The 23,035-nt window shown below is 41.7% G+C and overlaps 1 protein-coding gene across 2 annotated transcripts in view; it reads right to left on the bottom strand.

Moving 5' to 3' along the window:
• The window catches only part of rasgrf2b (Ras protein-specific guanine nucleotide-releasing factor 2b), a 177,045-nt gene that overhangs the window by 111,592 nt on the left and 42,418 nt on the right, over positions 1-23,035 (bottom strand). The gene's annotated exons all lie outside the window — the stretch shown is intronic.

Raw genomic sequence — 23,035 nt, 5'->3', positions numbered from 1 at the left:
GTTTGAATTTGTTACCTATATAAAAGACACCTGTCCACACAATCAAACAGACTCCAACCTCTCCACAATGGCCAAGACCAGAGAGCTGTGTAAGGCCATCAGGGATAAAATTGTAGACCTGCACAAGGCTGAGATGGGCTACAGGACAATAGGCAAGCAGCTTGGTGAGAAGGCAACAACTGTTGGCGCAATTATTAGAAAATGGAAGAAGTTCAAGATGACGGTCAATCACCCTTGGTCTGGGGCTCCATGCAAGATCTCACCTCGTGAGGCATCAATGATCATGAGGAAGGTGAGGGATCCGCCCAGAACTACACGGCAGGACCTGGTCAATGACCTGAAGAGAGCTGGGACCACAGTCTCAAAGAAAACCATTAGTAACACACTACGCCGTCATGGATTAAAATCCTGCAGCGCACGCAAGGTCCCCCTGCTCAAAGCCAGCGCATGTCCAGGCCCGTTTGAAGTTTGCCAATGACTATCTGGATGATCCAGAGGAGGAATGGGAGAAGGTCATGTGGTCTGATGAGACAAAAATAGAGCTTTTTGGTCTAAATTCCACTCGCCGTGTTTGGAGGAAGAAGAAGGATGAGTACAACCCCAAGAACACCATCCCAACCGTGAAGCATGGAGGTGGAAACATCATTCTTTGGGGATGCTTTTCTGCAAAGGGGACAGGACGACTGTATTGAGGGGAGGATGGATGGGGCCATGTATCGCGAGATCTTGGCCAACAACCTCCTTCCCTCAGTAAGAGCATTGAAGATGGGTCGTGGCTGGATCTTCCAGCATGACAACAACTCAAAACACACAACCAGGGCAACTAAGGAGTGGCTCCGTAAGAAGCATCTCAAGGTCCTGGAGTGGCCTAGCCAGTCTCCAGACCTGAACCCAATAGAAAATCTTTGGAGGGAACTGAAAGTCCGTATTGCCCAGCGACAGCCCCGAAACCTGAAGGATCTGGATAAGGTCTATATGGAGGAGTGGGCCAAAATCCCTGCTGCAGCGTGTACAAACCTGGTCAAGAACTACAGGAAACGTAGGATCTCTGTAATTGCAAACAAAGGTTTCTGTACCAAATATTAAGTTCTGCTTTTCTGATGTATCAAATACTTATGTCATGCAATAAAATGCAAATTAATTACTTAAAAATTATACAATGTGATTTTCTGGATTTTTGTTTTAGATTCCATCCCTCAGAGCTGAAGTGTACCGATGATAAAAATGACAGACCTCTACATGCTTTGTAAGTAGGAAAACCTGCAAAATCGGCAGTGTATCAAATACTTGTTCTCCCCACTGTATACATTGTCTACTGGTATCATTTTAAATTGAGAACATATACAGTGCCTTGCGAAAGTATTCGGCCCCCTTGAACTTTGCGACCTTTTGCCACATTTCAGGCTTCAAACATAAAGATATAAAACTGTATTTTTTTGTGAAGAATCAACAACAAGTGGGACACAATCATGAAGTGGAACGACATTTATTGGATATTTCAAACCTTTTTAACAAATCAAAAACTGAAAAATTGGGCGTGCAAAATGATTCAGCCCCTTTACTTTCAGTGCAGCAAACACTCTCCAGAAGTTCAGTGAGGATCTCTGAATGATCCAATGTTGACCTAAATGACTAATGATGATAAATACAATCCACCTGTGTGTAATCAAGTATATACGGAGAGAGAGTGACATTAAAATTAAACAGATTGGAGATCTTACAACTACACAAAAAGGAAATGTTCATTTGAGAATACAACACAGAGACAACCCATTCCCCTCTTTATTGCATGATTGTGATATGTGCTTAATCAACATTGACACAAAAAAAAATTCAACTTTAAAAACTTCACTTCAAAGAATCAACTTCATCACTTCAAAATGTAAAAAATAAGCTAACATGTATGTAAAGATTAGACATCTTAGTCTAAACCACAATATACAATTGAGTAGTACAAGTAAGCTATTATTACCAAAGCATCATTTCAGATTAACTGTATTTTATTTTTGTGTGCAACATTGGCTAACATAGGTAAGCCTACACATATAACTGTCACGATTGTCGTTAGAAGCATACTCGGACCAATGTGCAGCGTGATCTGGGTTCTACATCTTTATTTAGTGAAACGCACAAAAACAATAAAGCAAGAACGAAATGTGACAAAGTGGTGCACATGCACAAAACAATATCCCACAAAACACAGGTGGAAAAAAGGCTACCTAAATATGATCGCCAATTAGAGACAACGATAACCAGTTGCCTCTAATTGGGAATCATACAAAATTACTAACGTAGAAAAACCAAACTAGCACCCCACATAGAAATAATAAACTAGACTAACCCCCAGTCACGCACTGACCTACTCTACCATAGAAAATAAGGGCTCTCTATGATCAGGACGTGTTAATAACCCATGGCATGGCATATAGAATATACCCTTAGTCTTTTGGGACATTCATTGGGACGGCTCTCTTCATCTGCAAACAGGCTTTCACAGCTTTTTATATCTGAGGAGAGAAAACATCACAAAGAAACAGGCTTCATTTTACTCAAATTAGACTGCACTGAATAAATATTTTGTGGCATTATATCTCTGTCCTCAAAGTTCCCCCTCTAGGGACTGGAACTGGAGAATCCTTTCATAATGTCCTCCCACAAAGTTACCTGCCCTCTCCAGTAGCCTACACTTTCCCTTTACAGACAGCTGGAGCTGCAATTTCACCCTCTTCCATGGCTGTTATCTGCAAATGCATTTGGAGACTGTTTTTAATTTAGAAGGGTTACATTAAGATAGCTAGCTAATAGGAAGTTAGCTAGGTGATGACATTTAAACTGAATAAAAAGAAAAAACTATACTATGAAACAAAGATAAATGATAAAGAATGATAGCAAAATGGATCCATAATAAATACAAATAGCAGATGATATTGCCACTCCTATTGCTTCAATCTAAGCCTACTAGAAAGTGCGTGCCCTCAGGCTACCCAGGAATAGTAAAGCCCCCTTTATTAGCTAAAATTAATCAAATCAAATGGTATGTCACATGCGCTGAATACAACAGGTGTAGGCCATACAGTGAAATGCTTACTTACAAGCCCTAACCAACAATGTAGCTAAAAAAAATAAAAAAAATAAGAATAAGAAAAAAAAGTAACAAATGTTTGAAGAGCAGCAGTAAGATAACAATTGCGAGGCTTTACACAGGGGGTACAGGTTCAGAGTCAATGTGCGTGGGCACCAGTTAGTCAAGGTAATTGAGGTAACATGTACATGTAGGTAGAGTTATTAAAGTGACTATGCAAAGATAATAACAGAGAGTAACAGCAATGTAAAATATGCACATAGTCTGGGTAGCAATTTGATTAGATGTTCAGGAGTCTTATGGCTTGGGGGTAGACGACCTAGATTTGGAGCTCCGGTACCACTTGCCATTCGGTAGCAGAAAGAACAGTCTATGACTAGGCTGGCTGGAATGTTTGACAATTTTTAGGGCATTCCTCTGACACTGCCTGGTACAGAGGTCCTGGATGGCAGGAAGCTTCGCCCCAGTGATGTACTGGGCCGTATGCACTACCCTCTGAAGTGCCTTGCGGTCGGAGGGAAGTGCGTACGGTCGGTGGCCGAGCAGTTGCCATACTAGGCAGTGATGCTCTCAATGGTGCATCTGTAGAACGTTTTGAGGATCTGAGGAACCATGACAAATCTTTTCAGTCTCCTGAGGGGGAATAGGTTTTGTTGTGCCCTCTTCACAACTGTCTTGGTGTACTTGTACCATGTTAGTTTGTTGGTGATTTGGACACCAAGGAACTTGAAGCTCTCAACCTGCACCACAATAGCCCTGTCGAAGAAAATGGGGGCGTGTTCGGTCCTCCTTTTCCTGTAGTCCACAATCATCTCCTTTGTCTTGATCACGTTGAGGGAGAGGTTGTTGTGCTGGGACCATACGGCCAGGTCTCTGACCTCCTCCCTATAAGCTGTCTTGTCGTTGTCGGTGATCAAGCCTACCACTGTTGTGTCATTGGCAAACTTAATGATGGTTTTGGAGTCATGCCTGGCCGTGCAGTCATGAGTGAACAGGGAATACAGGAGGGGACTGAGCACACACCCCTGAGGGGACACCGTGTTGAGGATCAGCATGGCGGATGTGTTGTTACCGACCCTTACCACCTGGTGGTGGCCCGTCAGGAAGTACAGGATCCAGTTGCAGAGGGAGGTGTTCAGTCCCAGGGTCCTTAGCTTAATGATGAGCTTTGAGGGCAGGGTGGTGTTGAACACTGAGCTGTAGTCAATGAATAGCATTCTCACCCAGTTGGTCAGAGCATGCTCGGAGTACACGTCCTAGTACTCCGTCTGGCCCTGCGGCCTTGTGAATATTCACCTGTTTAAAGGTCTTACTCACATTGGCTGTGTAGAGCATGATCCCACAGCTGTCCGGAACAGCTGATGCTCTCATGCATGTTTCAGTGTTACTTGCCTAGAAGCGAGCATAGAAGTAATTTAGCTCGTCTGGTAGTTGATTCAGCCTGTTACCAACCCATAATGAACTTTTTGAGATTTTTTTGTTGTTGTTGACCAGATACAATTCTATTTTACAGTAAACAAATTGACAACAGACTTTCAGCATGTTTATAGGGAAGCATATTCAACAAGCACAGCACTTACACAAATTACTGATGATTGGCTGAGAGAAATTGATGATAAACAGATTGTGGGGGGCTATTTTGTTGGACTTCATTTAACAGTATCAATCATAGTCTGCTGCTGGAAAAACATATTGTATATGTAATGGCTTTACACCACCTACTATATTGTGGATACAAAGTTACCTGTCTAACAGAACCCAGAGGGTGTACTTTAATGCAAGCCTCTCCAGGCAGAATCACAAATTCCCCGGGGCAGCTGTATAGGCCCCTTCATTTTTTCCATTTCTAACACCAAAATGCCACTGGCTTTATGTATGCAGATGACTCAACACTATACACATCAACAACTACAGCAACTGAAATGACTGAAACAATTAACGAAGAGCTGCATTTAGTTTCAGAATGGGTGGCAAGGAATAAGTTCAAAAACTAAAAGCATTGTATTTGGGACAAATCATTCACTAAACCATAAACCTCAACTAAATCTTGTAATGGATAATGTGGAAATTGAGCAAGTTGTGATCACTAAACTGTTTGGAGTAACCCTGGATTGTAAACTGTCATGGTCAAAATATGTTAATACAACAGTAGCTAAGGTAGGGAGAACTCGGTCCATAATAAAGCACTGCTCTGTCTTCTTAACAACACTATCAACAAGGCAGGCCAGTTTTGCCGCACCCGGACTGCTGTTCAGTCGTGTGGTCAGGTGCCACAAAGAGGGACTTAGGAAAATGTCAATTCAATGTACACAGAGAGCTAACATTATGCACGTCAATCTCTCGTGGCTCAAAGTGGAGGTGAAACTGATTTCATCACTACTTGTTTTTGTAAGAAGTGTTGACAAGCTGAATGCACCCATGCACCTCAGACACCCATGCACCTAGGATACCCATGCACCTAGGACACCCATGCATACCCCATAAGACATGCCGCTAGAGGTCTCTTTACAATCCCCAAGTTCAGAACAGACTACGGTACTACATAAAGCCATGACTACATGGAACTCTATTCCACATCAAGTAACTGACGCCAGCAGTAAAATTAGATTTAAAAAACAAATAAATCTGTGAATGTATTGTAATGTTTTTAAAATGGTATAAACTGCCTTAATTTAGCTGGACCCCAGTTAGAGTAGCTGCTGCCTTGGCAGGAACTAATGGGGATCCATAATAAATCCAAATACACAAACACTAGCTAGCACACGTAATCTACACACACGTACATTGTAATATTGTTGTATGGTGGAATTATACATTTTGTATTGTAGATATGTAGTGGTGTAATAATGTTATATGATGTACTGTTTTATCTTTAGTTTTTTGGGATGCAACGTGCCTTAATGTATTTGGACCCCAAGAAGAGTAGCTGCTACCTAATAAATACAAATACACAGTCACTTAGCTAAACAGTGTCTAAAGTTTAGCAGCTCAGTTGAGTTAGCCTCCTAGCTGTATTTAAAACATTTATTTATTTACATGAATAGGTTATCCCATTGCCTCTGTTTTTTGGGATGTTACAAAAACAAAATAATGTCCAATCTTCATGATATGTTTGGTGGTAGTAAAGTACAGCCATGTGGACGAATGGAGACAAGGAAAAAAGTGTGTTTGTCACCAGAGCGGTTAAGAACATGTTGTGATGTTTGATTTTCCCAGCTTAAATCCACTTTCAATTTCAATAAATATAAAATTGCAGACTGTCGGCCACACGTGATAACTAGCATAGGCAACACATACCAGGACGGAAAACAGTGGCACATAAATTATAACACAAAGCACCCCTTCTACGGGCGTGTGGGGGAGGGTTCTTGAAGTGTAACATCCAATAAAAATCTTGTCCCAGTGGACCATTCAAACTGTTTTTGCAATACAAGATTCTTCAGACCTCCAAGGGAGGTGTCACTGTTTTCCGCCAGACCACTGCCTTCCTACTATCCCACACACAGTGGACTTACATGCGCTCACACACACTCACACTCACACACACACACACACACACACACACACACACACACACCAGGTATTGGGTGAAGCGTTAGAGACTTTTATTCAAATTGTCATGTCCTGGGGCTGTGGTTTAGCAGAGGAGCTGCTTTTCAAAGTCGGCGAAGAGAACAGAAGAGAAGACACAACTGACTCTCTCTTCTTCTCATCCTCCTCTTCCCTCTCTCAGCATAGAGAAGATTGGCTCCCACATTCTCCTTCTCTACTCCCACTTCATCTCACACACCTCCACCTTTCCCTCACTCTCCTCCTCCTCTCTTTGCACTCCACCTTTCCACCCACTCCAGCTGTCCTCTTTCTTCTCTTGTGCCGCTCTCCTCTCTCTCATCTTCTCCAATTTTCTCCTCTTCAAAATTCTTAACGCTCACCCTTCTCTCTGTCTCTCTCTCTCTATATATTCCCCTCCGTTAGTGGAACAGGGGGGGATGAAACCGAACAGAATCAAGAGAACATCTTTCCATGCTCTGTTTTCATGTCACCTTCATATAAGCCTTTACATAAAGCCTGTATAGTGTTCTCCATCAACGATGATCTGTGCTATCATACTGCCTCACTTATAGGGAGAGGACAGATAAAGAGAAAGAGGAAGAAAAAGAGGAAGAGAAAGAAGAGAAATAATGAGAGCAAGAAAGGAAGAGACACAAGAGAGATAAAGAAAAAGAAAGAAATACAGAGAAAGAAATGGAAAGAGTTATAGAGAAAGTACAAGTGAGAGAGATACAGAGAGACAGATGGGTATCGAGTGAGACAGAGATATCCTACATACAGCATATCATATCTTAACGGAGTGCTGTGCACATTCCCTAACTGTGTCACATCGCCTAACAAAACAATTTCCATGGCAACAAGATATTCAGCGCCTGCATGTGCTGTGTTTCACAGTGTTATATATTTCCGTTCGTTTACCTCTTGACTATCCATCCCTCTATTCATCTTTTACTTTGAGTACTTTTATATCAGAGAAGTGATGAGGAGGGGAGAGGACACCCACACAAAGCACGGCCCATAAAAAATATATATATTAAAGTTGATGTCTCACGTGATATAAGTTGCACCATGGATACACTTCCAAAACATACTTACAGAAGTCACAGAAACAACTCATACAGATTACAATGTAAATTGTGCATACAATGTGTTTCAATATGCCTTCTTCCAGCAGAGTAACGGTATGTAACAGAAAGTAAGAATGTAGTATTCCAATGTGTTATGCTATGTTGCATAACATAAAGGGAGTTTGGGCATAAACGCACATTAGCCATCTCTTCTCTGTCCTCAGCACAGAAACGCCACGGGCAGTTTTCCATCTTTAGGCTAGTGGGCTGGTCTAAATCAGTGTTTTTGCAAAGGATGATAATTATTTGGCTTATAAAAGCCTTTAAGATCCCAAACAGTCATTCTGATTCCCATGTAAAATAGCTTTTGGAGTGAGTAAAACATCACCCATAATATTTTTTCCCAAAAGAAATGCTCACAATTTGATGTCAAACTGCCATCTCCTGTCAAACTACCAGGAGGCCTGGAAAGACAGACTGAGTGGGTGCCTCCACACATTGACTCTGTACCGGTACCCCCTGTATATAGTCTCGCTATTGTTATTTTACTGCTGCTCTTTAACTACTTGTTACTTTTATTTCTTATTCTTATTCATATTTTTTAAACTGCATTGTTGGTTAGGGGCTTGTAAAGTAAGCATTTCATTGTATTCACTTGTATTCTGCGCATGTGACTAATACAATTTGATTTGATTTGACATCAAAACTATGAAATAACACATATGGAATCATGTAGTAACCAAAATAGTGTCAAACAAATCAAAACATATTTCAAATAGCCACCCTTTGCCTTGATGACAGCTTTGCACACGCTTGGCATTCTCTCAACCAGCAGTCCAGGAAAAGAGAAACAGCAGTAAGGAAAACAGAGTAAAAGGGGGATTTAATCGTTCATTGAGAGGTCTGTGTTGAGCCTCTCTACTCTCTTTCTTTATTACAGTCTAGAAGGGTCTGTTCATATTGTGTTCTGTGTCTCTCTAAAGACCATGTTCCTCAGCACTTGAAACAATTACACAGATCTGGGGAACAGAGATGCCACACAATGAGAGGTGGAGACAGACAAACAATGGAGAGCGTTACACCCTCACAGAATGAGACACACACAAATTTTTTAAAAAATAGACAAGCGCACACAGATTTAGGCAGACACACAATGAAGAATGGAATGCCTCTTTGTTCTAAAACTAATTTCAAGCCAATCATTATAGTCACCCAGCGTGAGAAAGAGAGAAGAGAGAGATACGGCACGATAGGTTACGCGCACACAGGTTTGTCATTATCAAAGGTGATATGACAATGACGTCAGGGTGATAAAAGGTTATTTTCTTAGAGGGAACAAGTTGGAGCTCTAATCTGAGGTGTTCATAGATATATGGAATATGATTTAATTCCAGAAATACCCAAATAAGAGGGAAATTCAATCAGCTCAGCTGCCCACTGAAGATATAAGAGTATTATCATCCCAAGGGCAGTTCGGGCAAATGCCAGATGGGCCGGTGAATCTTTAGTCCGTTGGGCCCATCTAAAACATTTGCTTTTAGCACATAATCATCATAATTTGGTTAATAATAGGATCTTCAAGGACAAAAATGGGACAGTGTGTTAGAAATTCCTGGGCCATTTTCTGGTCCCAGTCCATCCCTGGGCCTGGCCTGGTGGTTCAGAGTCTGGTTTAGACATTGGAGAAGATGAGACCTGGGGGGGGGACAGTCCGTCCCATCTACACCTGGTAGGACACATAGGCCTACACACAAAAGGGTAGCCTCAGACGTGACTACAGCCACGTCACGGACACCGAAGTCTTGCTTCCAGACAAACTAAACACCTTCCTTGCCTGCTTTGACGATAATACAGTGCTACCAAGGACCGTGGGCTCTCCTTCTCCGTGGCCGACGTGAGTAAGACATTTAAACATGTTAACCTTCACAAGGCTGTCGGCCCAAACAGCATCCCTAGCCGCATCCTCAGAGCATCAGCAGACCAGCTGGCTGGTATGTTCATGGACATATTCAATCTCTCCCTATCCCAGTGTGCTGTCCCCACATGCTTCAAAATGTCCACCATTGTTCCTGTACCGAAGAAGGAAAAGGTAACTGAACTAAATGACTATCCCCCCGTAGCACTCACCTCTGTCATCATGAAGTGCTTTGAGAGGCTAGTCAAGGATCATATCACCTTCACCTTACCTGTCACCCTTAATCCACTTCAATTTGCTTACCTCCCCAATAGGTCCACAGGCGATGCAATCACCATTACACTGCCCTATCCCATCTGGACAAGAGGAATACCTATGTAAGAATGCTCTTCATTGACTATAGTTCAGCATTTAACACCATTGTACACTCCAAGCTCATCATATAGCTAGAGGCCCTGTGTATCAACCCCGCCCTGTGCAATTGGGTCCTGGACTTCCTGACAGGTTGCCCCCAGTTGGTGAAGGTAGGAAACAATATCTTCACTTCACTGATCCTCAAGACTGGGGCCCCACACGGGTGCGTGCTCAGCCCCCTCCTGTACTCCCTGTTCACCCATGACTACGTGGCCATGCACGCCTCCAACTCATCATCAAGTTTGCAGACGACACAACAGTAGTAGGCTTGATTACCAACAACGACAAGACAGCCTACGGGGAGGAGTTGAGGGCACTCGGAGTGTGGTGTCAGCAAAACAACCCCTTACTCAACGTCAACAAAACAAAGATGATTGTGGACTTCAGGAAACTGCTGTCCCGTCCACATCGATGGGAAAGCAGTGGGGAAGGTGAAAAGTTTTAAGATCCTCGGTGTACACATCACGGACAAACTGAAATGATCCGCCCACACAGACAGTGTGGTGAAGAAGGCGGAACAGTGCCTCTTCAACCTCAGGAGGCTGAAGAGATTTGACTTGTCACCTATAACCCTCACAAACTTTTACAGATGCACAATTGAAAGCATCCTGTCGGACTGCATCACCGCCTGCACCACACACAACCGCAAGGCTCTCCAGAGGGTGGTGCAGTCTGCACAACGAATCACTGGGGACAAACTACCTGCCCTCCAGGACACCTACAGCACCCGATGTCACAGGAAGGCCAAAAAGATCATTAAGGACAACAACCACCCAAGCCACTGCCTGTTCACCCTGCTACCATCCATTCAGAAGACGAGGTCAGTACAGATGCATCAAAGCTGGGACCGAGAGACTGAAAAAATCAGCAGGGGATCAAATACTTTTTTCCCCTCACTGTATGTGGGCTCGACCAAGAAGTAAAATGAATAAACACACAACACCAGCCCTTCCTCCCTCCCACTGATGGCTGAGTTATTGTTTTATGCCAGAGTACCTGCAGGGAGAATTACCATTACAGAGAACCATAATAGAGAAGAGCACCATCTGTGTGTGTGTGTGTGTGTGTGTGTGTGTGTGTGTGTGTGTGTGTGTGTGTGTGTGTGTGTGTGTGTGTGTGTGTGTGTGTGTGTGTGTGTGTGCGTTGCCAGAAACGAACAAGAGTGACAAAAATCTTCAAACTCGGGTGAGATGTATTTAGCCAGCTAGATAAAACATAATGCTAATAACAACCAGCTGTGTCTGTGTGTACGCGCATGCTTGCACGTGCATGCGAGCGTGTGTTATGTGAGTGTACATTTTCCACAGGCAAGAGCATCATCTAAAACATGGATCAAAAACAGTATGCAGTACATTTTCTATTTTTTATGAAATCAGCATGAGCTGTTAAAAATATTATTGGCCACTATCAGAGCCAGAGCAGAGTTAATAAAACAATAAAAGTCATTGGTGGGGAGAAATGTTCTGGAGATAACTAGGGTAAAGGGGTGTGTTCATTTTTTCCATTCAACACTCCTCTTTACCAGGCAAACAGGGCATTCTAGGAGCATTATATTTATACACTTATCATGCATGCCAGGGTGAAATTTCCCCTATATAAAGATATAGGATCGGCATCCCCTCCCCCAATCCTAACCTTAACCATTAGTGGGCAAAATGCAAAACTGACCCAAGATCAGCATTTAGGGGCAAGTTCATTCCACTCCCCATCTCATACAGTATGCTAAATTACTCTAATCCAGGCCTCTCCAACCCTGTTCCTGGAGAGCTACCCTTCAGTAGGTTTTCGTTCCAACCCCAGTTATAAATAACCTTATTCAGCTTATCAACCAGCTAATTTATAAAATCGTGTGTGCCAAATTTGGGTTGAAGCGAAAACCTACAGGACGCTAGCTCTCCAGGAACAGGGTTAGAGAGCCCAGCCAATCTGTCAATTGTTTTTCTTCCCCAAATCTACTGTACCACCACTACTCAGTCAGTACATCAGTACTTGTAGCTGGTAAAATGATAATATACACTATGGCTGGAGTGGTGTAAAGCTCACATCAATGGAGCAGTGGAAACGCATTCTCTGGAGTGATGAATCACGCTTCACCAGCTGGTATTAAGACGGACCAATCTGCATTTTGGCGGATGCCAGGAGAACGCTACCTGCCCCAATGCATATAGCGCCAACTGTAAAGTTTGGTGGAAGAGTGGAATAATGGTATGGGGCTGTCTTTCATGTTTAGGGCTAGGCCCCTTAGTTCCAGTAAAGCGAAATATTAAAGCTACAGCATTCAATGACATACTCCAGACGATTCTGTGCTTCCAATTTTGTTGCAACAGTTTGGGGAAGGCCCGTTCCTGTTTCAGCATGACAATATGCCAGTGCAAAAAGGGAGGTCCATACAGAAATGGTTTGTTTTCACTTGGCTTTCTAAGGTCTTCGAAAGCCAAGTGAAAAAAAAGATCACCAACCATTTCAAAATAGTACCTTCTCCACTATGCAATCTGGTTTCCGAGCTGGTCATGGGTGCACCTCAGCCACGCTCAAGGTCCTAAACGATATCATAACCGCCATCGATAAAAGAAAGTACTGTGCAGCCGTATTCATCTACCTGGCCAAGGCTTTCGACTCTGTCAATCACAACATTCTTATCGACAGACTCAACAGCCTTGGTTTCTCAAATGACTGCCTCGCCTGGTTCACCAACTACTTCTCAGATAGAGTTCAGTGTGTCAAATCAGAGAGCCTGTTGTCCAGACCTCTGGCAGGTGCCACAGGGTCAAATTCTCAGGCCAATTATTTAATCTGTAATCATCAATGATGTCGCTCTTGCTGCTGGTGATTCTCTGATCCACCTCTATGCAGACGACACCATTCTGTATACAGCTGGCCCTTCTTTGGACATTGTGTAAACTAACCTCCAGATGAGCTTCAATGCCATACAACTCTCCTTCCGTGGCCTCCAACTGCTCTTAAACGCTAGTAAAACTAAATGCATGCTCTTCAAACGATCGCTGCCCGCACCTGCCCGCCTGTCCAGCATCACTACTCTGGACGGTTCTGACTTATAATTACAAATACCTAGGTGTCTGGCTAGACTCTAAATCTCCTTCCAGAATCACATTAAGCATCTCCAATCCAAAATTAAATGTAGAATTAGCTTCCTATTTTGCAACAAAGCATCCTTCACTCATGCTGCCAAACATACCATCGTAAAACTGACTATCCTACCGATCCTTGACTTCGGCGATGTCATTTCCAAAATAGCTTTCAACACTCTACTCAGCAAATTGGATGCAGTCTATCACAGTGCCATCTGTTTTGTCACTAAAGCCCCATATACTACCCACCACTAAAACCTGTATGCTCTCGTTGGTTGGCCCTCGCTTCATATTCGTCGTCAAACCCACTGGCTCCAGGTCATCTATAAGTCTTTGCTAAGTAGAGCCCCACCTTATCTCAGCTGACTGGTCACCATAGCAGCACCTACCCGTAGCACCCGCTCCTGCAGGTATATTTTACTGGTCACCCCCAAAGCCTATTCCTCCTCATTATGGAGCATACCTGTCACCATCGTTACACGCACCTGCACGTCATCAGACTCACCTAGACTCCATCACTTCCCTGATTACCTTCCCTATATATATATATATATATATATATATATATATATCACTCCCTTCGGTTCCTTCCCCAGGCGTTATTGTTTCTGACTCTGTTTCATCTTGGTGATTTGTTTGTGTTTCGTGTTTATTGTTCTGTTTATTTATTAAAACACTCACTCCCAGTACTTGCTTTCAGACTCTCAGCACACTCGTTAGAGATTTAGTATTTCATATTTATTAGGATCCTTCTCTTCCTGGGGTCCAGCCTAAATCCTAAATAAAACAATACATCATCCTCGACATTATTGCTCTAATATAAAAAAGTTAGAATATAAAATGTGTTTGTGTGTGCGTGCGTATGCTTGTGTGTGTGTGTTTGTGGCCATGTATCCGTCTCTTCACAGTCTGCGTTGTGCCGTGAGGTGTGGTTTTATCTGTTTTTAAATCTGATTTTACTGTGAGGTGTGGTTTTATCTGTTTTTAAATCTGATTTTACTGCTCGCTTGAGAAACTTGATGTAGTCATGGCTCTATTAGTACTGTGAGTCTGTTCAGGACTTGTGGACTGTGAAGAGACCCCTGGTAGCATGTCTTGTGGGGTATGTATGGGTGTCTGAGCCGTGGGTTAGCTGTTTGACAGCTTTCAACACGTCAATACCTCTCACAAAGACAAATGATTTAGTCAATCTCTCCTCTACTTTGACCCAGGAGAGATTGACATTCATGTTATTGATATTAGCCCTCAGTGTACATTTAAGGGACAGATGTGCTCCTCTGTTTTGCCTCAACTGTAATTTGTTTATGTTCTTTTTTTTTGCGGCACAATGTCAATTTACAATCTAGGGTTACAAGAAGCAGTTTAGTCTACTAAACTTGTTCAATTGCCACATTATTCATGAAGGCCCAGATTCTGACCCGAGTTAAGCACGCGTAAAAGGAACGTAATTCGCTTTTTAGGCACTTTTCTCTCTGTGTATTCTGACCTTGAACGTAAGCTTGAAAATAGTATGCTATTCACCCACTATCCATTTGAAGTTGTAGCTCGAATAAAGGAAGTGTCAGCGGTGTGATTACAGATACACCATATTCTGACCTTCACTTAACTCCCTAATAATTGTACCAACTTTACCGCAAGGAAACATAGCAATTGTTTAGGATTATTTTTCGTTATGATCCCTGGAGACAAATGTGAAACCAGCCGTATGGAAGCAAACTGAAAATCATATCAACATGACATGTATTGCGGCTTCATTTCCACAGTGAAATAGGACATAAGTAGCTGTGCCGTTTAACAGAATAATAATTATGTGCCGTCATAATTTGCATGGAGACCCAAACTATAAACTTCTGTAGCCTGCCGAATAGATGTATGCCCTTTATAATCCAGGCTGTATCACAACCGGCCGTGATTGGGAGTCCCATAGGGCGGCACACAATTGGCCCAGTGTCGTCCGGTTTTGGTTGGCCTTCATTGTAAATAAGAATTTGTTCTTAATATTAGCTACTATTGGGAGCCACCATCAGTACATGCAAAAATAAATGTATCATTCCATTCCGTTTATCTTTCTTTCTTCTGTTACTTCCTTGTAAATTGTTCCTGAGGGTTTCTATCATTAGTGGATCATAATAGACTAATGTTGTGCATTAAATTTAGGACGTGTAGCATATTTTAATAATTTTGGAACTCAGACCACACGTAGCAGGTTAAATCTGGAGCCTGGCACATGGTTCACGATGACTACAGTTCCATGATTAGTGAGAATTGAGGTAGATTTATAGGATTATTGTTCAACCCCTATTGTACACTTGTTTTCCACCTTCCAATAGTTCATGGATCGAACTTAAATATGACAACTTTCGGAATGAATCAAACCACTATTTTTTATTCATCAATATAAAGTATTTCATGCGTAAAAAAGGCTCTCCAAACAGTTTTTAAAAAATGATTCATATGTACTTTCCTAACTAAAAAATGTGCCTAAATAATCTACAATAGTATTTTTAAATCTACCAGTTGGTGCAGAAACAGAGACGAATATGCACAGATTGCTTTATTTTATTATTTTTCAGGTGCACCGTATTTAAAGGGATCACTTAAGATAAATGTAGTGAAAACCCCATTGCATGAAAACTTAACGAGAAAATCTGTAGGCCAAGAAGTGGGAGGGTTTTCAGCAGTTGAATGAAATTTATTCAGAGCGCAATAAGTGACTGAATAAGACAAGTCTGCACAACAAATACTGAGAAGTGCGTAGGAAAGGCATAAATTCCTATGTCCGGATCGGCCCCTATAAGATTTTGATGTGGTTTAGGGTTTGGCGAATTTCTCTCAAATATAAGGCTTTTGGATTTCATATATTCAGGACTAGTTTATTACTTGCCACCCATTATACAATTGACTGCAGCTCTTTGTTAACACTGAGTGCCGGAATTCCATAACTATTAGAATGGCCATGACGGTCATTCTGACCATTGATATTTCAAATTGTATAAATATTACATAATAAGTAATATATTGCTAAATGAATGCATTTATTGTGTTAAAATAGGTCATAAGAGACCTCAGGACACCAAATGCAAATTGTAATCAGTCAAAAAATAATTATTTGATCCAGAAGCGCATAGACTGTAAATACAAAAATAAGATGATTGTATTTTCTCACTGTGAACTACACCGATACTATATTGAAACTAATTTCACACATATAACAATAGATGTGGCCTAAAGATGAGATTAAATGGACAATAGTCTGCTTATTATCAATTGTCAAATTGAGAATGAAGAGACTGATGACCTGCACATGTAATGAATACTCAGGGTGAAAAAGGTGTAGATTCACGTGCAGAGCGAGGCAGGTGTTTATTTCGCCTTCGCGGAAGGCAGGAATCGTGGTCACAGGCAGGCAATGGTCATACACAGGTAGGCAAACAGGCAGGTGAATCAAAACTAGGACTGAAGGCTAACTGGTTTTCACAAACGAGCTCGGGGAAGGCTTAATAGATTCAACGAACAATACCTCACCTAGGCACAAACAGAACGAACTGAACTAAATAAGGAGCTGATGAGACCAGGTGAGTAACTAACACAGGTGAAATCAATGACCAAAAATGAAATACAGGGCTACGTTCAAGAACACCAAAAAACAGGGCTACGTTCAAGAACACAACAAAACAGATCACAAGGTTGACTAATAAAATAAATACAGAACCTTACAGCGCAGTGTGCATTAACAGCATGCATTGACAAAGAAGCAAGGAGCTTACCAAATAGCACTTCTTCCATATCATCCAAGAGAGGCCCATGCAGTCCAGACATTTTGATTACTATACACTATCAGAAAGAGACGATTCCAAGATTTCGAATAAGCTATTTTTGCCAAACAACAATACAAATCGTGCAGATGGTCTCTGTTTCAAAATATACAGTAACTTTTTCCTAGAATAACCATGGCACCATGCATTCCTCATGTTAGTAGGCTACTGGTGAGAATTAGCTAAATCCACTTGGGCTATTCCATTATATTCTTACTGTAAAATATGTGTGTTGACTGTGGTAAGGCAGGACCTGTGATGTCTGCTAAACAAACAAGTTGATTTCATTGGCATGGCACAGCCATAGCCTTTTTTTATTTAACCAGGTAGGCCAGTTGAGAACAAGTTCTCATTTACAGCAATACAGCAAAGCAGTGCGACAAAAACAACAACACAGAGTTACACATGGGATAAACAAACATTTAGTCAATAACACAAAATAAAAATCTTTATACAGTGCATGCAAATAAAGTAAGGAGGTAAGGCAATACATAGGCCAATAGTTGCGAAGTAATTACAATTTAGCAATTTACACTAGAGTGATATGTGCAGATGAGGATGTGCAAGTAGAAATACTGGTGTGGAAAAGAGCAGAAAAACAAAAACAAATACGGGGATGAGGTAGGTAGTTGGTTGGATGGGTTATTTACAGATGGGCTGTGTACAGCTGCAGCGATCAGTAAGCTGCTCTGAAAGCTGACGCTTAAAGTTAGTGAGGGAGATAAGTCTACAAATTCTGTGATTTTTGCAATTTGTTCCAGTCATTGGCAGCAGAGAACTGGAAGGAAAGGCAGCCAAAGAGGTGTTGGCTTTGGGGATGACCAGTGAAATACCTGCTGGAGCGCGTGCTACGGTGGTTGTTGCTATGGTGACCAGTGAACTGAGATAAGGCGGAGATATACCTAGCAAAGACTTATAGATGACCTGGAGCCAGTGGGGTTAGCGGCAAATATGTAGCAAGGACCAGCTAACGAGAGCATATAGGTCGCAGTGGTGGGTAGTATATGGGGCTTTGGTGACAAAACGGATGGCACTGTGATAGACTGCATCCAATTTGCTGAGTAGAGTGTTGGAGGCTAATTTGTAAATGACATCGCCGAAGTCAAGGATCGGTAGGATAGTCAGTTTTACGAGGGAGAGTTTGGCAGCATGAGTGAAGGAGGCTTTGTTGCGAAATAGGAAGCCGATTCAAGATTTAACTTTGGATTGGAGAAGCTTAATGTGAGCCTGGAAGGAGAGTTTACAGTCTAACCAGACACCTAGGTATTTATGGTTGTCCACATATTCTAAGTCGGAACCGTCCAGAGTAGTGATGCTAGTCGGGCGGGCAGCGATCGGTTGAAGAGCATGCATTTCGTTTTACTAGCATTTAAGAGCAGTTGGAGGCCACGGAAGGAGTGTTGTATTCCGTTGAAGCTCATTTGGAGGTTTGCTATCATAGTGTCCAAACAAGGGCCAAATGTATACAGAATGGTGTTGTCTGCGTAGAGGTGGATCAAAGAATCACCTGCAGCAAGAGCGACATCATTGATACAGTTGAAGCCAGAAGTTTACATACACATAGGTTGGAGTCATTAAAACTCGTTTTTCAACCACTCCACACATTTCTTGTTAACAAACTATAGTTTTGGCAAGTCGGTTAGGACATCTACTTTGTGCATGGCACAAGCAATTTTTCTGACAATTATTTCACTTATAATTCACTGTACCACAATTCCAGTGGGTCAGAAGTTTACATACACTAAGTTGACTGTGCCTTTAAAACAGCTTGGAAAATTCCAGAAAATTATGTCATGGCTTTAGAAGCTTCTGATAGGCTAATTGACATCATTTGAGACAATTGGAGGTGTATCTCTGGATGTATATCAAGGACTACCTTCAAACTCAGTGCCTCTTTGCTTGACATCATGGGAAAATCAAAAGAAATCAGCTAAGGCCTCAGAAAATAAATTGTAGAACTACACAAGTCTTGTTCATCCTTGGGAGAAATTTCCAAACAGCTGCAGGTACCACGTTCATCTGTACAAACAATAATACGCAGGTATAAACACCATGGGACCATGCAGACGTCATACCGCTCAGGAAAGAGACGAGTTCTGTCTCCTAGAGATGAACGTAGTTTGGTTCGAAAAGTACAAATCAATCCCAGAACAACAGCAAAGGACCTTGTGAAGATGCTGGAGGAAACAGGTACAAAAATATCTATAAACACAGTACAACGAGTCCTGCATCGACATAACCGGAAAGGCCGCTCAGCAAGGAAGAAGCCACTGCTCCAAAACCACTTTGTGATGGCCAAAGCTCCAAATGGACAATGACCCTAAACATACTTCCAAAGTTGTGGCAAAATGGCTTATTAAGGACAACAAAGTCAAGGTATTGGAGTGGCCATCACAAAGTCCTGACCTCAATCCTATAGAACATTTGTGGGCAGAACTGAAAAAGCGTGTGCGAACAAGAAGGCCTATAAACCTGACTCAGTTACACCAGCTCTGTCAGGAGGAATGGGCCAAAAGTCACCCAACTTATTGTGGGAAGCTTGTGGAATGCTACCTAAAACGTTTGACCCAAGTTAAACAATTTAAAGGCAATGCTAACAAATACTAATTGAGTGTATGTAAACTTCTGACCCACTGGGAATGTGATGAAAGAATTCTCTACTATTATTCTGACATTTCACATTCTTAAAATAAAGTGGTGATCCTAACTGACCTAAGACATTTTTACTAGATTTAAAATGTCAGGAATTGAGAAAAACTGAGATTAAATGTAATTGGCTAAGGTTTATGTACTTCCGATTTCAACTGTATATACAGAGAAAAGAGTTGGCTCGAGAACAACAGCCCCTCCGATTTGACACACTGAACTACCTGAGAAGTAGTTTGTGAACCAGACGAAGCAGTCATTTGAGAAACCAAGGCTGTTGAGTCTGCTGATAAGAATGCAGTGATTGACAGAGTAGAAAGCCTTGGCCAGGTTGATGAAGATGGCTGCACAGTACTTTCTTTTATCGATGGCGGTTATGATATCGTTTAGGACCTTGAGTGTGGCTGAGGTGCACCTGTGACCAGCTCGGAAACCAGATTGCATAGTGGAGAAGGAACGGTGGGATTTGAAATGGTCGGTGATCTGTTTGTTCACTTGGCTTTCAAAGACTTGAGAAAGGCAGGGCAGTATGGATATAGGTCTGTAACAGTTTAACAGGGTCTAGAGTGTCTCCCCCTTTGAAGAGGGGGATGACCACTTAACAATCTTTAGGAATCTCAGACGATACGAAAGAGAGGTTGAACAGACTAGTCATAGGGGTTGCAACAATGGCTGCGGATAATTTTAGGAAGAAAGGGTCCAGATTGTCTAGCCCAGCTGATTTGTAGGAATGCAGATTTAATTGCCAGCCTTGGCTATTAAGCAGATACATTCAACTTAAAACATGCTATTCTGTTCTTTTGAAATAAATTGCCTTCTATCATGTTTTTACGACCTTCCTAACCTAAATAAAGCAATTTATTTGTGATTGTCTATATTAACACTAGAGCAACATAATGACTCAAAACAAATGTAACAGCTACAAGCATTTCGCTACACCTGCAATAACATCTTGTAAATATATGTATGCGACCAATAAAATGTGATTTGACTTGATTTACTCTGCAATTTTTAAAGTCATGTCCCTTTCGTCCTCGACTTTTCCTAAATAAGTCTATATGACACACTGTCATTGTTAGAATCTTAATATCACATACAGAACTGGAGTTATAACCAATTTTAGGAGTGCATGTCATTTTTGTGTGGTTTTCCCCCTGCCTGCTCCACTCATTCTCTGATAGTTGAATGTGACATGCCCAGTTGATAATCACTCCAATAATCACCTCGAAACTGAACCTAAACTATACCGAAACTAATTTTACACATGTAACAGATTAAATAAATCAAGTATAGTATGATGGGGAAGAAAATGGGAGAATGGGTGAGTTGATGAGTGAGGGGAAGCAAACGATACAGAATTATATAATCACCAATTGTGAATGAAGAACAGGACGGGACATTATATTCTATTCATCTATTCTAATTAGAATCTCAAAACGGTGTACCCTATATCAGGGGTTCCCAAACCTTTTCAGTCAGGCCCCTCTTCCACCATGTCTATTTAGCGCAACACGTATATTTCTATGGGTACAAGCACATTTCATGACAAACTGTTCACAACCCTCTTGTTGGCGGAGAGAACATTTTACAGGTTGAAGCTTATTTTCATGCAATTCTATACATTTTGCCATATTTAATGTGTATTCAAGTGAAATGTGAGTGACTTGAACAATAATACAAAATCTATGGGCTAAAAAACATTAGCTGACATGGGCTAGTTGATCTGGACATTTCAAAAGTTATAAATAGCTCTGAGGTATGCAATGACTGACATGACAAGAGGAAAACTGATGATGCACTACCCAATTTTGAAATGGCACCTTGTGCATTCTACTATTACAACTTTCAAGAGTAAGTTGAACGCCGGACTGAGTTCCTTAAAAAAAAAAAAAAAAAAAAAGACCCGTGGCCCCCCTGCCAACCCCCCACAGTTTTGGAACCACTGCCCTATATCAGTCCACCAAATCCAAGCAGTCTTATTAGTCTACTCTAGGCCTACTTGGAGTAGGAGTGAGAGCGTGCATAATTTACAATGGCAAGACCAAGACGAATGGATACACGTGCTGCATTAGCATTACTACAAGATCTGACTCAAAACGACTCAGATGGCGGGGCAGAAATGGATCACGACATCTCTGATTATTATTCTGATTTACGCTGAACGGCTTTCCATACCTGGGAAAGGATCCATATCGGGCAGCAGGTGAGCGAGTGTCGGATAATGTTTCGGATCAGATGGCACGGCTCTACTAGGTGAAAGGAGGAAGCAGTGCATGAACAACACCAGCAGGAGTCTTGCACACAGGCTACGTGACAGACATATGAGGGCCAAGGCAGCAGCAAAGATTCCATGGGAGCCATTACGCAAGCAGAATTGCACACAGTTCCCGGGGAATAGAAGCTGCAAGGTGGGCAGATGCACTAGGAACAGAACCCACAACACTGGTTTCAGCTGCACGGTACTTGTTTGTGGGAAGTGTTGCCATCAAGTGAAAGTGATGAAGATTTGTGATGACTGTTAGGACAAGGGATAACAGCTAAATGAGATCCAACTGTTGTGTAAAGACACACACAAATCAAATACAATTTTATTGGTCATATACACATGGTTAGCAGATGTTATTGCGAGTGTAGCGAAATGCTTGTGCTTCTAATTCCCGACAGTGCAGCAATATCTAACAAGTAATCTAACAATTCCACAACAACTACCTAATACACACAAATCTAAGTAAAGGGATGGAATAAGAATATATACATATATGGCTGAGCAATGACCGATGGGCATAGGCAATATAGATGGTATAAAATACAGCACACCATACCGTAAGCACGAGCGAGGCCACAAATAATTTGTCCAATAACTGACAAAATGATACTATTTCTGACTGCTATCATATCAACACTAATATTCATTTTAATGCCATTATTGCATTTGTGTTGATGTTCACTATTTACAAGCATGCTTTGGCACCTATACTGAGGTTTAGGCTGCTGATATTTTCTTATTTTCTACGTGTTTTACTCTGTTTCAACGCACTTGCTTTTTGTTTCATAGTGGTAACAAAGGCACTCCATTAATAACATTGATTTTACTTGAAATTATATGTCTTTAGTGTTTTTTTCCCTTCTTTTTTACATATAGCCTATGTAACAGACTAATGACAATGTTAATGTCTTTCAAATACTTACATTTCGTACGTTACCTAACACCTTCATAAACACAACCAAAAGATATTGGCATGAAAGGAGGGGGGGGGGGGGGGGGGGGGGGGGGGGGGGGTCCAATGAGGCCAGGCTTTTCTAGTTAAATGGATTTATTAGACTGGTGGCTATTGGTACCCCCCGAGGCCTGGCTATTCTACTATTTATTTATGCATACGGTCACCGTCATGGCACTTTGAGGGTGAAATGCTCAGAAAGTTTTTGTCTTATAGGATATTTCTTCAGAAAGTACT

The sequence above is a fragment of the Oncorhynchus mykiss genome, chromosome 6 (genome assembly GCF_013265735.2).
Source record: "Oncorhynchus mykiss isolate Arlee chromosome 6, USDA_OmykA_1.1, whole genome shotgun sequence".
Classification (NCBI taxonomy): domain Eukaryota; kingdom Metazoa; phylum Chordata; class Actinopteri; order Salmoniformes; family Salmonidae; genus Oncorhynchus; species Oncorhynchus mykiss.
The sequence above is the reverse complement of the archived record's forward strand: the minus strand, read 5'-3'. Positions and strand labels throughout refer to the sequence as shown.